Source organism: Cebus imitator, unplaced genomic scaffold, assembly GCF_001604975.1.
Source record: "Cebus imitator isolate Cc_AM_T3 unplaced genomic scaffold, Cebus_imitator-1.0 Scaffold448, whole genome shotgun sequence".
NCBI classification, from domain to species: Eukaryota; Metazoa; Chordata; class Mammalia; order Primates; family Cebidae; genus Cebus; species Cebus imitator.
The window spans coordinates 636,334-645,777 of NW_016107763.1; the positions used below are offsets into that span (position 1 = coordinate 636,334).

Genomic DNA, 9,444 nt, shown 5'->3' on the forward strand with positions numbered 1-9,444 from the left:
GGGTTTCACCACGTCGGCCAGGCTGGTCTCAAACTCCTGACCTCAGATGATCCACTTGCCTCAGCCTTCCAAAGTGCTGGGCTTACAGACATGAGCCACTGTGCCCAGCCTCTTCCCTCTTCTTATAAGGACACCAGTCATATTAAATTAGGGCCCACCCTAATGATCTCATTTTCACTAATTACATCTGCCATGACCCTATATCCAAAGGAGGTCACACTCTGAGGTAGGATTTCAATGGATCTTTTTGGAGAACACAATTCTGACCATGATCATGTCACGCCAGGAAAGAGACAGTGGTGAGAAAGGACTGGCAGGTTTTGCTCTGCAGGATCAGGTCACAGATTTTGCTCCAAAGAAGCCATTCTGAGCTCATGTCCACACCCTGGGTCTGCTGACTCTGAATCACTCCCACTAATACCTTTAAAAATATGCTTCAATCTGAGTGCTTCTGTTGTTGATTTTATGTAAAAATTATTCTATGCTCCTAAAAGCCAGGACATTTTTTGTTAGAGGTACAGTGCTTTACAGTCACACAGACCTGAATGACTGATCTTTACCCCTTCCTCTGCCATGGCCACAACACCTCCCAGTTGGGAAGTAGGTGGAGGTAGATAAGGCCAGGCCAGATTATGGAAGGCCCAGGAAGCCAGGGGAACTTGGATTGGCTTAGGGAGAGAGTAGGGAGACACTCAGGTCCTGAGCAGGGGAGTGATATGGGAGACACAGAGTCTCCCAGGGCTAGGCTGGGCAGGATAAAGGAGACAAAACAGGGAAGTGAAGTGTAAGTGACAGGAGCAGGAATTAAGCCATCAAGATAAAGTTGCAAGCATACTATCTGATATTTTCAGACTTGGGGAGACAAAGATGAACTTTGAAACTCCTCTTTGAGAGATAATGAGACTTAGGGAATGTTGTGTTGTCTGATAAAAACCAAAGCACGCAGGAAAGATAAGGAAGGAGAGCTTTAAGTTGAAGGGGAAGCTTAATGGCTTCAAACTTCATCCAGAGGCAAGTGTGTGATGGTTCCTGAAGAAAAGCCTTCTTTTCTAGATGTCTTCTTCATCCTCTTTAGAGATGGCTCTTTGCTCTGCTTCCAGCATCCTGGATGTCTCAGTTTCCCCAGATGACTATGTGGCCTCAGAGCCCAGAGCTAGATGTGCTCCTGATCTCGCAACCCCTCGTCCTATGTCCTCATCAAAACCAGGGGTGATTGGAATGGACTGAAGAAGGAGAAAACTCGAAAGGATCTGAGGGAAGTGGTCTGGCTGAGAGCTTGAAATGGACAGAGTCCTGGCTCTCAGGCAGACACTTAAATTCTCCTGGTGCCACAGGCATTACAGCTGAATCCATTTAAAAGAAGATGGCAAATATATAAATCATGACCTCAAAATTCCTTCAATCTCTCACAGGACACCAGGGAAACATTTGTATTATCCCTCAATAACAACCAGGGTTAGGAATAAATTTGGAATTCTTTAATTTAGGCTCCAATTTGTTCATATGCCTGTTGCTAAATTAAATGCTTGAAATAATTTCCTGCTATGAAAATACGAGACTCTTACTATTCAGATAACTAGACTATTCAAATCAAAGGGTTGAAATCTTAAGAATTATCTCAAAATGACTTTTGAAAAGCTTTTCTGTTTTTCATCATAAAATGTCAAAGGCACACTATAATAAACCACAATTTCCTAAATTTAGCTTTACTTTTTAGTATGCAGTCATATCTAAGTTAATAAGATGTCATGCTTAACATAATAACATGCATTTCTTTGGAAATATACTGTGTCTAGATGGGACTACCAGTTATGAAGGAGTGAAGCGGTCAACAAATCCTCTCCCCACAAAGCAATTATAAAACTGGACAAAATTGTCAAAAATAATCATTTCACAGCTCAGGAAATTGACTAGAGGCAAACAAATTGAGAAATTTATATTCTCAAAAACCTATGGAGATTCAAGCAAAAACAGTGCCAATACATGGCATTCTTGCTGAAACTACCTCCACCATCCAGCCCAGCCAAGTCAACATGGTTGTTTGACCTGGACAGGACAGGCCTTTACTTGATTTGAAGTGAAGAGTAGAAACCCACAGCCAGCAGCAAGTGGGAAAAGTTTGCAGATTTCCTAGCCTAAAGTTGCAATCCTGGTTAGGATGAGCAGTATTGGATAAACCAGAAATTTAACAGGAAGGTCGTGGAAATGAGCTAGCATTGAGGGCTTGACAAGCATTCCATATCCCTGTCTGTCTGGGAACCTGTATGCATGCACTGTGGAGACCCAAAAAGGCCCTGTGTTAACATAACACCTGGGGCAGAGATTGAAAACTGCCCCAAATTTGAATACATTCCCCAGTTTAATCACAGATCTACCAGCAGCAAAGTGTGGTATTTGAACACAATTTCTGACCAATTATTGAGTACCCATTGAGTTATGCAGACACAAAGGTGACCCATAAGAAGCCAACCCTTCTACCTGTGCAAAAAAACAGGTAAGAATTTTTTTTTTTTTTTTGAAATGGAGTTTTGCTCTTTCGTCCAGGCTAAAGTGAAGTGGCGGGATCTCAGCTCACTGCAAACTTCACCTCCCCCACCGCCCCAGGTTTAAACGATTCTCCTGTCTTAGCATCCCAAGTAGCCGGATTATAGGTGCCTACCACCACACCCAGCTAATTTTTGTATTTTTTTAGTAGAGACGGGGTTTTGCCATGTTGGCCAGGCTGGTCTTGAACTCCTGACCTCAGGTGATCCATCTGCCTCGGCCTCCCAAAGTGCTAGGATTACAGGTATGAGCCACCACACTCAGCCAACAAATAAGAATTTTTTAAAAACTGAGCAGAGATATCAGCAGATGCACACTGAAGGGCAACAGATTCTGCAGATCAAGTCTGGGCAAGTTATATAAGGTAGCAACACCCAAGACTCTCTGAAGATGAAAGGAAAAATGAATCCAGAGCTCTTATAATATATTACCTAAAATATGAAATTTTCAATACAAGTTTATGAGTCATAGAAAAACATGAAGAAATATCCATACTAAGGGGTGGGAGGAGGGCAGGAGAGACATCAATGGAAATGGTCTCTGAGTGCTCTAGATGTTGATTTAACAGACTTCAAAGCTGCTATTTTAAATATGTTTAAAAAATTGAAGGAAATTATTCTTAAATAATTTAAGGAAAATATTATGAAAATGACTCAACAAGTAGGAATATCAATAAAGAAATAAAAATTTTAAAAAGAACCAAATGGAAATTCTAGAGCTGAAAAATATAATAACAAAACAAAGATTATATGGAATCAGTAGTAAATTTGAGATATCAGAAGAAATAATCAGTAAATTTGAAGATAGATAGAATGTTATCCAATCTGAAGAACAAAGAGAAAAAAGACTGAAGAAAAATGAACAGTCTCAGAGACCAATGAGACAACTTCAAGCATAACAATTGTGTAAGAGGAGTTTCAGAACAAAAGGAGAGGTAAAGGGCAGGAAAATAAAAATTGAACAAATAATGACTTAAATCCTCCCAAATTTGATGAAAAACATTAACTACAGATCTAGGAACCCCACTGTACCCCAAGTAGGAATATCACAGAGATCTTCACTTAGTCACATCAAAATTTTGAAATCAAAAGGCAAACAGAAAATCCTAAAAGCAGCAAGAGAAAAACTAATTATCCATAAGAGAATAATAGTACAAATCTTGGTTAAATCCCTATTAGTAACAGTGGAGGCCAGAAAGCGTAGAATGACATATTCAAAACACTAAAACATTTGACAGCCAAGAATTTTATATCCAGCAAGATTATCCTTCAAAAAGGAAAGTGAAATAAAGATTTTCAGATAAACAAAAACTGAGATAATGTATTACTAATGATCTCCCTTACAAAATACTAAACAAAGTCCTTCAAGATGGGAATGAAAATTAATCCAGTTGATAATTTGAATCCACAAGAAGAAATAAAAAAAGACTGAAAATGGTTAACATATGGGTAATTATTAAAGACTTAATGAGTATGCATTGTTCTGTTATTTCTTTAAGTGGTATAATATACAAAACAACTGTATTTTTGGGTTCAAACTATAAATAGATGTAGTAATGTATGATATTAATAGGACAAAAGTGAGAGAAGGGTAGGGAAGATATTGAGCTGTATTGGAGGAATGTTGCTATATTTTACTGGATTAAATTAGTTTTAGCTTGAAGTCTATTGTGGTATGTTAAAATGCACATTGTAATTCCTAGAACAAATGCTAAGATGATAACTCAAAATTACAGTTTAAAAATCAACCAAGGAGTTAAAATACCATAAAAATTATTTGCCTAACACAAAGAAGGGAGTAAAGGAGGAATAGAGGAACAGAAAAGACATGAAGCATATAAAAAACAAATAGCATAATGAAACATTTAATTCTAACCATATTAATACTTAAGGGTGAATGGAATAAATATTTCAGTCAAGATCACAGATTCTCAGACTAAATTAAAAAAGCAAATCCAATTATATATTATCTATAAGACATATACTTTCAATCCAAAGACACATATAGGCTGAAAGCCAAAAGAGATCTGCTCTGATCACTCTTACTCAGTGTAATACTGGAGGTTCTGGTCAATAAAAGAAAACAAGAAGGAGTAATACAATGTATTGTATACAGATTGGAAAATAAAAGGTAAAACTTTGTTTTTAATTCAAACACAGTATGACCCAGTATATATAAAGTCTTTTTACATATAAATAGCATATATACATATACATACTGGTACTAGGTCTGGCAGTGTTTCAGGATAAAAATCAATATATAAAATATCAATATTTCCTACATATGGACAATGAACCATCCAAAAATGAAATTTAAAGTATTTCATTCACAACAGTATACAAAATAATAAAATACCTAGGAATAAACTTAAGAACTACAAGACTTGTACATTAAAAGTACAAAGCATTACAAGAGAAATTAAAAATCTATGTAAATGGTGACATATTCCATTTTTATGAATTGAAAGACACAGTATCATGAATATGGCAGCTCTCCCCAAATTAACCTATAGATTTAACAGAATCCCTATCAAAATCTCAGTAGGATTTCTTATTAAAATTGGCAATCCAATCCTAAATGCATGTGAAATGCTAAGGATCTAGAATAGCCAAAATAATTTTTGGAAAGATGAACAAAGTTGGAGGACTCAAACTACTTGACCTTAAAACTTACTCCAAAGCCACAGTAATCAAGACAATGTGCTATTGGCATAAAGGTAGATATATAAAGCAATGGGACAAAATTAAGAGTTCATAAATAAATCCTTACATTTATAGTCAATAGATTTTTCCCAAAGGTGCTAAGGTAGCTCAGTTCAGAAAGAATGGTCTTCAACAAGTATTGCCAGGACATTTGGATATACATATGCAGAAAAATCAGTTTAGACTCTTACTTTACAACACATACAAAAATTAACCCAAAATGAATCACAGGCTTAAAAGTAAGAGAAAAAACTATAAAATTTCTAGGAGAAAACATTGTAGACAATCTTTGTGGCCTTGGATTGGGTAAAGAGCTTTCAGGTATGGCATGAAAAGGACAATATATTACCAAAATAAGCAATTAATTGGCTTCATCAAAATTAAAAATATTTGTCCTATAGAAGAAACAATTAAAAAAGGATGAATCACAGACAATGAGAAAACATTTGCAGATCCATGTCTGATAAGAGGTTTATATCTAGAATATATAAAGAACTTTCATGATTCAATAATAGAAAGTCGAACAATTCAATTTTAAAAGGGGCAAAAGATTTGAGTAGCTATTTCAACAACAAAAAAAGATATTCTGATGACTAATAAGCACATAAAAACATGTGCCTACACAGACTTGTATGTGAATGTTTATAGCATCTTGGCACTGGGGGCTGGAGCTGCAAGTGGAAAGAATGGAGGTTTGGAATGTCCTGCAGAGCTTGAATAGATCTGCACTGCACAGATCAAATCTATCATGAATCATCAGTAATGATGATAAGAAAAATAGTATTATATATTTATTCATGGCGACCATAGCATTCCATCCCAGTACAGGCTTTGCCATTTCTAAGGCACATTGTTGGCCATGTTATCTGACCCTCACTCACCCAATGGTTAAAATTCTTCCTAAGATTGGCCTCCCTGGACACCTAGTTACAGCCCTCCCACCACCATCACCTAGTCACCTCCTCACCTCCCTTCCTTAGCCTAACAATATCCCAAGTGGCAATGGTCAAGCCACCTAGCCTGTCATTTCTGATAAGGTGAATCTTTTCTGGTTAAGGCTAAACCCTCCCACTCTTCTAATCTCTGTCTCTTTGAAACAAAAAAATAAGTCTTATCACCCTGACATGCCTTATACAACGTAGAAAGGAGAGAGACATAACAACATTTACTATGATTGAGTTCTATTGCTGTGACTTGCAAAATTCAGTGCAAAACCACAGTAGCTAATGAGCAGGAAAAAATGTGGTTTACTAAGATTTGCTGAAAAGAAAGAATTTCTCTCATGGGGCAACTTGCTTGGAAACAGAAGGAGCTGAAATTTGGACATGTGATTCTCATTACCAGCTACATCCTTTCAGACAGTAGGCAGAAATTATTGGATTCATTTCTATTTTAATTATAACTCTTTGGCTTTAAAGAAATCGCCAGTGGAAATCTGCAGGCCACTACAAACACTGCTGTTTCAAATTCCCCAGATTTTAATGTGGCCTGGATTTTCTTCAGCAGGGCTGAGGCCACCGCCACAATAGATATTTGTTGCTGTTATAGACTAAAAGTTTTCCCCAAACAAAGATGACCTGATCTCTCTCTTTCTCCCTTTTCCTCCCACTCCCTCCTCATTCTATTTTTCCTTTTGAAGTAAGTAGAAAAACCTTTTATACTTTGCCAACCACAAAAAATAGGAAAGAGAAGGAAGCCTTTCACTATGAATGACAGTAGAGCGCTGGCACATGGAGCTTCCTTTCTGTTGTCTTTAGGTGTCCGGAGTAGTCTCCCAAGCTCTCTAAAGTCCCAGATTCAGGAACAATCATGAGTTCTGAGAAGTGCTTGAAACTGGAGGATGGGCTCCCAGTGAAGTCAAACAGCATAACGAACACTGAAACCTCTGCAGTTGAACCTCATTAGAACTGGTCCTGCTCAATTTCTTCCCATCAGTCTCTCTGTCTCAAAGACATTCTTGGCAGAGTTGGAAGGAAACCCCAGCAAGATAATCTCATCCAGTGCCCAAGGCAATGGATGCAGTGTCCATGTGGCCCCCAGAAAGATCACTGCTCCCAAGTTCCTGAGAGAGGAACCTGGTGGGTATCTGAGGTCCCCATGCCAGTCCTCTAACATTGGCCCCACTGATGATTGGTGGCTTGTTGACCACAGCCTGCCCAGGATAAAGGCTGGACTAGTCTTACTTTTGAAGCTGAGCAAATAAATAAACAAGCACAATCCATACTGTGGGCAGGTCTGTTTTAAATTAAAATTTAAAACAAATTTTAAATTTGTTTTAAATGTAAATTTCAATCCTAAAACAAACGGCCAGAGACATGCACCACTGCTGGCTTTAAAGTTGAAGGAAGGGGCCATGAGCCAAGATAAAATGGTTATGTATGCTCTAATGTTTTGCTTGCTCTAATTTTCCCTGCACTTACATGTCTTACTCAAATTCACTAAAATATAATTCAATAAGTCTTTAAAAGTCACTTTAGTAGGGAACTAGAACAGCATTTGTTTATTTGCTTGCTTGCTTGCTTTATGTACATATGCAAATAAAAGTGTGAAGCATGCATGAACCACACACACACCCCCTCCAAGAAATAAACATAGCAAAACATTGCTGTTTAATTAAACTAAACACAAGGTTTATACCACATTAATAATACAACTTCAGGATACAGAAAGTATTTAATTGAGAATGTCAAAATGTTAGTATTTGAAAATGCTAGTGTTTGAAAAACCTCACACCTCAAGAGGTTTAGCATGAGCAATAAGCAGCAAAGAACAAGTATAGATAACCATGTAAGTATGCATGTGCCAGCAATGTCTGGCAATCAGCTATCCAAAAACAAGGAAGTCTGGGAGATAAACCCTTGTTTACAAAAAGATAGTCCATGCCTAAAAATGATGCCCAAGAGACAGTTGTGCGTCAACCAACCACAAGTGTTTTTGTTCTTGTTTTGTTTTTCAGTTTTTCTCTGTTCCACACATTCCCTAATAAATCTGAACAATCTAAGTTTAACATTTCCTAATGTTTCAAAAGAGGAAGTAAGCCAAAGTCGTAAAACACCTTGCTCAACAATAATTTTCTTGGGTTTCTAATCTTGTTTAGAATAGGCATGATTCACATCCAAGTCAACATGACCTTTTGCAAGCTGACTCACAGAGAGAGAACGCTGGGGACTCTACCCTCTTCCTGATGGCTCTTCTCTCTCTGACCCCCAGCAAGGCTCACCAGCAGTGGGCACCAGCCACCTTTTCAGATGGGCCAAAGACTTGTTGTCATCACTGATTTACATTTCTATAACTTTAAAAAGTTACACAGTGATTTTTCCCATCAACCAGGGCCCATTTGGCATTACTGAATCTCTGTTTAGAGATAAAAAGGAAAGGCCTTTTCCTTCTCCCAACGAATTCTGAATGCAGTCTACAGTGGCAAGTCATGCAATGGAGTTTCTCAGTTTGCCTTGCACCTTTTTGTGAAGACTTCATATCTCTTTTCTTTATGACAGGGACACTGGAAGACTTTCTTCTGAAGTTTCTTATGAAGAACTTGAATCCCTTCTCTCATGGTTTTTCTGGTCCTGTTATTATTTTGCATCTCTTGGCTCCTACCCCCAACCAAATGCCTAAAATCTATGGATAAGTAATTAAGGAGGGGACTGTGGTAGACACCCCCTCAAAAATGTTCATGTCCTAATCCCTAGTACCTGTGACTGTTAGGTTATAGGGCAAAGCAGAATTAAAGTTGCAGATGAAATTATGGTTTTTAGTGAGCTGATCTTAAAAGAGAGACTAATCTAGATTATTCAGGTGGGCCCCAGTATAATGTTAGGGGTCCTTAAAAGTAGAAAAGAGAGGCAGAAAGGAAAATATAAATCCCAAAACAAATGGCCAGAGACATATACCATTGCTGGCTTTGAAGATGAAGGGGCCATGAGCCAAGGAATGTGGGTGGCTTTCAGCAACTGGAAAAAGCAAGGAAACACATTCTCCCCTAGCGTCTCCAGAAAAGAAGCACACCTTCTGTCACTTTAATTTTATCCCACTAAGACTGATTTGGGCCAGGCGTGGTGGCCCACACCTCCAATCTCAGCACCCTGGGATGCTGAGGCAGGCAGATCACCTGAGATCAGGAGTTTGAGACCAGCCTGACCAACATAGTGAAACCCCATCTCTATTAAAATTATAAAAATTAGCTGGCATGGTGGCC

At 38.1% G+C, this 9,444-nt stretch overlaps 1 long non-coding RNA gene across 1 annotated transcript in view; it reads left to right on the plus strand.

Moving 5' to 3' along the window:
* Positions 1-1,681, plus strand: part of LOC108291190 — a 4,753-nt gene extending 3,072 nt beyond the window's left edge. Inside the window, exon 2 of the long non-coding RNA XR_001819803.2 lies at positions 1,101-1,681. This is a non-coding gene — a long non-coding RNA (uncharacterized LOC108291190). The remainder of the gene's footprint in view (positions 1-1,100) is intronic.
* Positions 1,682-9,444: the final 7,763 nt, after the last annotated feature.